This window comes from Anas acuta, chromosome 30 (genome assembly GCF_963932015.1).
Source record: "Anas acuta chromosome 30, bAnaAcu1.1, whole genome shotgun sequence".
Lineage (NCBI taxonomy): Eukaryota > Metazoa > Chordata > Aves > Anseriformes > Anatidae > Anas > Anas acuta.
Window position 1 is genome coordinate 1559365 of NC_089008.1, and position 6241 is coordinate 1565605.

A 6241-nucleotide genomic window follows, 5' to 3' on the forward strand; every position below is an offset into this window, starting at 1 on the left:
TAATAATTGGATCAGAGCACAAAATATTGATTTGGGATTAATCTGCATGAGATTATCCCCCTTCAAAAACCCCACAGCCAAGTGCTTCAGTTGCCCCAGATTTTACATTTTTTGTCTTTCTCTGCCATCATCAGCCTGGATGTATAATTGTTTCGGTTTCAACTCAAGGTGTTTTTCATATTTACCCTCCAGATTTTCTCCCTTGTACTTACCTCTAGCATCACCAGCAAGACAAATTTTCCTTTCCTTTAATTGGAGTATTTTGGAGAAAAATGGGCTCTTCCCATCCCTTCCTGCTTCTCACAATTTCATCCTTTAGTCGGAGTACTTTGGAGAAAAAACTTGCTCTCCCAACCCCGTTTCTCACACTTTAATTTGCTTTTTCTTCTCCTTTTTCCCCATTTTATTTTTTTACCACCAGAAAGCATCTCCAAGACCTGTGGGGCTGAGGAGAGTCCATTCTCCGAGGTTCCACCACCGTTACTAGCAGCTTGGGGCTGAGCAGCCCCCGCAAAGGGATTTTCCTCCTTTTTACTTCGGGGGGGTACAGACCCTTCCTACAAAGCCGTTGAGATGTGTTGCAGTCCTCTTCACCTTCCCATCATACCCCAGTGGAAATTTTGGGACAAAATGGGCGAGGAAAGGTCAATATTCCCAACCCTTAACCTTTTTTTTAGCCTTTAAAGTTTTTTCAAGGGGTTTTATCTCCCACCCCATGCAACCTCGGTCCCATGAGGGTCTCGGTTGTAGAGCTGACCTCAAAATGGGATGGATGGAGCCAAACAAGGTCTTCATCCCCCGGAGGTGTGAGGAGTGTTGGGACCTGTTGCCAGCATCACCCAGGTGCCAAATAGGATAAATCTGGTGGGTTTTCCCATCAGGGACCTTCCCCCAAAGCTTCTTGTTCCCCAGCAGAGGGGACACCCAAGGGTGCCCCCAACGGCAAGGAGCGCTCATGATTAAATCACGATTCAATCACAATTAAATCACGATTAAATCACGATTCGATCACAATTAAATCACGATTAAATGACGATCAGAAACTAAATCACAGCCAAACTACAGGCAAAACCTTTGTAATTTGCCTTTGGGTTTCCTCCTCCACCACAGGGACGTCCCCAGGGCCCCACAAAGGTTTGAGGTGGCACCGCAGGTTCCTCCCCCCCATCCCCCAGAACACAACAGACCTCACCCCAAAACCACAACCCCCCCCCCCCCCCGGAGCCCGGCCATATCTCCTGCCCCCAGCCACCACCACGATTTTTTTTTTTTTATTATCTTTGTTCGACGGTAATCGCGAGCTCGGGGCTGCCACTTTAACCACAAAGCAGAACAAAAAGAGAAAAGGGAAAAAAAAAAAAATAGGGGGAAAAATAGCAAAATCTGTCCAATCGCAGGAAACGGTAACCCAAGGAGGCTGCGTTTGACTGCGAGATGTGCACCAGACAACGCCCGCAGATATTTTCTCCTCATTTATTGCACAGGGAAAAAAAAAAAAAGAAAAAAAAAAAAAAAGAAAAAAAAAAAAAAAAGAAAGAAAAAAAGGGTTTTGGCCAGAAAAAAACACATGCTCCGTGGTGGTCCTCCTTGGGTTGGAGAGCGGATTTCTGCTCCAAGGTGGTCCTCCTGGAGCTCCACGTTTGCATCTTGGGGCTTTTTCCCCAGAAAGATGAGTGGGATAAAAATAGGGAAAATGGGGAAAAGAGGGGAAAAGGAGAAAGAGATGGGAGAGGGGGTGGGAGGACCCGGCCCTATGAACCCCCCCAGGGGGCCACATCCCCATCCCTGTCCCCATCCCTGTCCCCATCCCCATCAGCACCCCCGACCCAAGCTGCTCCCTTCCTGCCGGGGCACCCATGGGTGCGCAGCGCCCTCCTGTGGCACCCGTGGGTGAGCGGCACCGCCCGGCAGCCATGGGTGGGGGGCACCCTCATGCAGCACCCATGGGGGGAGGGCATTCCCCGGAGACCCCCTTGAAGCACCCATGGGTGGGCGAGCACCCTCACTTGGCACCCATGGGTGGGGGGCACCCATGGGTGGGGGGGTCACACTCATGCCGCACCCATGGGTGGGGGGATAGTCCCTGTGCATCGCCTATGGGGGGGGGGGGGTACCCATGGGTGGGAAGCACCCTCTTGCAGCACCCAGCACCCATGGGTGGGGGCATGGTCCATGTGCATCGCCTATAGGTGGGGGGGGGGCACCCCAGGGCAGCACCCATGGGTGGGGGGCACCTTCTTGCGGCACCCAGCACCCATGGGTTGGGGGCACCCATGGGTGGGGGGTCACACTCATGCCGCACCCAGCACCCGTGGGTGGGGTGTCGGGTCCCTGTGCATCGCCTATAGGTGGGGGGGGGGCACCCATGGGTGGGGAGCACCCTCTTACAGCACCCATCACCCTTGGGTGGGGGGCACCCATGGGTGGGGGGGCAACCCCGTGCAGCACCCAGCACCCATGGGTGGGGGGGGGTGGTTCCTGTGCATCGCCTATAGGTGGGGGGGGGGCACCCCAGGGCAGCACCCATGGGTGGGGGACACCCTCATGCAGCACCCATGGGGGGGGCATTCCCCCAGGGACCCCATTGAAGCACCCATGGGTGGGCGAGCACCCTCACTTGGCACCCATGGGTGGGGGGCACCCATGGGTGGGGGATCATACTCATGCCGCACCCAGCACCCATGGGTGGGGGGATGGTCCCTGTGCATCGCCTATAGGTGGGGGGGGGGGGCACCCCAGGGCAGCACCCATGGGTGGGGGGCACCTTCTTGCAGCACCCAGCACCCATGGGTTGGGGGCACCCATGGGTGGGGGGGCACCCCCATGCAGCACCCAGCACCCATGGGTGGGGGGATGGTCCCTGTGCATCGCCTATAGGTGGGGGGGCCACCCATGGGTGGGGAGCACCCTCTTACAGCACCCATCACCCATGGGTGGGGGGTCCCTGTGCATCGCCTATAGGTGGGAGGGGGGCACCCATGGGTGGGGAGCACCCTCTTACAGCACCCAGCACCCACGGGTGGGGGGCACCCATGGGTGGGGGGGCAACCCCGTGCAGCACCCAGCACCCATGGGTGGGGGGATGGTCCCTGTGCATCCCCTATAGGTGGGGGGGGGGGGGGGCACCCCAGGGCAGCACCCATGGGTGGGGGGCACCCACTGCAGCACCCATGGGGGGAGGGCATTCCCCCAGGGACCCCCTTGAAGCACCCATGGGTGGGCGAGCACCCTCACTTGGCACCCATGGGTGGGGGGCACCCATGGGTGGGGGGCACCCCCATGCAGCACCCAGCACCCATGGGTGGGGGGTCCCTGTGCATCGCCTATAGGTGGGGGGGGCACCCATGGGTGGGGGGGCACCCATGGGTGGGGGGGCACCCCTATGCAGCACCCAGCACCCATGGGTGGGGGGATGGTCCCTGTGCATCGCCTATAGGTGTGGGGGGGCACCCATGGGTGGGGAGCACCCTCTTGCAGCACCCAGCACCCACGGGTGGGGGGCACCCATGGGTGGGGGGCACCCCCATGCAGCACCCAGCACCCATGGGTGGGGGGTCACTGTGCATCGCCTATAGGTGGGGTGGGGGGGGGCACCCATGGGTGGGGAGCACCCTCTTGCAGCACCCAGCACCCATGGGTGGGGGGGTGGGATGGTCCCTGTGCATCGTCTATAGGTGGGGGGGGGCACCCCAGGGCAGCACCCATGGGTGGGGGGCACCCTCATACAGCACCCATGGGGGGAGGGCATTCCCCCAGGGACCCCCTTGAAGCACCCATGGGTGGGCGAGCGCCCTCACTTGGCACCCATGGGTGGGGGGTCACACTCATGCCGCACCCAGAACCCATGGGTGGGGGGATGGTCCCTGTGCATCGCCTATAGGTGGGGGGGGGGCACCCATGGGTGGGGGGCACCCATGGCTGGGGGGGCACCCCTATGCAGCACCCAGCACCCATGGGTGGGGGGCACCCATGGGTGGGGGGCACCCATGGGTGGGGGGGTCACACTCATGCCGCACCCATGGGTGGGGGGATAGTCCCTGTGCATCGCCTATGGGGGGGGGGGGGTACCCATGGGTGGGAAGCACCCTCTTGCAGCACCCAGCACCCATGGGTGGGGGCATGGTCCATGTGCATCGCCTATAGGTGGGGGGGGGGCACCCCAGGGCAGCACCCATGGGTGGGGGGCACCTTCTTGCGGCACCCAGCACCCATGGGTTGGGGGCACCCATGGGTGGGGGGTCACACTCATGCCGCACCCAGCACCCGTGGGTGGGGTGTCGGGTCCCTGTGCATCGCCTATAGGTGGGGGGGGGGCACCCATGGGTGGGGAGCACCCTCTTACAGCACCCATCACCCTTGGGTGGGGGGCACCCATGGGTGGGGGGGCAACCCCGTGCAGCACCCAGCACCCATGGGTGGGGGGGGGTGGTTCCTGTGCATCGCCTATAGGTGGGGGGGGGGCACCCCAGGGCAGCACCCATGGGTGGGGGACACCCTCATGCAGCACCCATGGGGGGGGCATTCCCCCAGGGACCCCATTGAAGCACCCATGGGTGGGCGAGCACCCTCACTTGGCACCCATGGGTGGGGGGCACCCATGGGTGGGGGATCATACTCATGCCGCACCCAGCACCCATGGGTGGGGGGATGGTCCCTGTGCATCGCCTATAGGTGGGGGGGGGGGGCACCCCAGGGCAGCACCCATGGGTGGGGGGCACCTTCTTGCAGCACCCAGCACCCATGGGTTGGGGGCACCCATGGGTGGGGGGGCACCCCCATGCAGCACCCAGCACCCATGGGTGGGGGGATGGTCCCTGTGCATCGCCTATAGGTGGGGGGGCCACCCATGGGTGGGGAGCACCCTCTTACAGCACCCATCACCCATGGGTGGGGGGTCCCTGTGCATCGCCTATAGGTGGGAGGGGGGCACCCATGGGTGGGGAGCACCCTCTTACAGCACCCAGCACCCACGGGTGGGGGGCACCCATGGGTGGGGGGGCAACCCCGTGCAGCACCCAGCACCCATGGGTGGGGGGATGGTCCCTGTGCATCCCCTATAGGTGGGGGGGGGGGGGGCACCCCAGGGCAGCACCCATGGGTGGGGGGCACCCACTGCAGCACCCATGGGGGGAGGGCATTCCCCCAGGGACCCCCTTGAAGCACCCATGGGTGGGCGAGCACCCTCACTTGGCACCCATGGGTGGGGGGCACCCATGGGTGGGGGGCACCCCCATGCAGCACCCAGCACCCATGGGTGGGGGGTCCCTGTGCATCGCCTATAGGTGGGGGGGGCACCCATGGGTGGGGGGGCACCCATGGGTGGGGGGGCACCCCTATGCAGCACCCAGCACCCATGGGTGGGGGGATGGTCCCTGTGCATCGCCTATAGGTGTGGGGGGGCACCCATGGGTGGGGAGCACCCTCTTGCAGCACCCAGCACCCACGGGTGGGGGGCACCCATGGGTGGGGGGCACCCCCATGCAGCACCCAGCACCCATGGGTGGGGGGTCACTGTGCATCGCCTATAGGTGGGGTGGGGGGGGGCACCCATGGGTGGGGAGCACCCTCTTGCAGCACCCAGCACCCATGGGTGGGGGGGTGGGATGGTCCCTGTGCATCGTCTATAGGTGGGGGGGGGCACCCCAGGGCAGCACCCATGGGTGGGGGGCACCCTCATACAGCACCCATGGGGGGAGGGCATTCCCCCAGGGACCCCCTTGAAGCACCCATGGGTGGGCGAGCGCCCTCACTTGGCACCCATGGGTGGGGGGTCACACTCATGCCGCACCCAGAACCCATGGGTGGGGGGATGGTCCCTGTGCATCGCCTATAGGTGGGGGGGGGGGCACCCATGGGTGGGGGGCACCCATGGCTGGGGGGGCACCCCTATGCAGCACCCAGCACCCATGGGTGGGGGGCACCCATGGGTGGGGGGCACCCATGGGTGGGGGGGCACCCCTATGCAGCACCCAGCACCCATGGGTGGGGGGATGGTCCATGTGCATCCCCTATAGGTGGGGGGGGGCACCCCAAGGCAGCACCCATGGGTGGGGGGCACCTTCTTGCAGCACCCAGCACCCACGGGTTGGGGGCACCCATGGGTGGGGGGACACCCCTATGCAGCACCCATGGGTGGGGGGATGGTCCATGTGCATCCCCTATAGGTGGGGGGGGGCACCCATGGGTGGGGAGCACCCTCTTGCAGCACCCAGCACCCATGGGTGGGGGGCACCCATGGTTG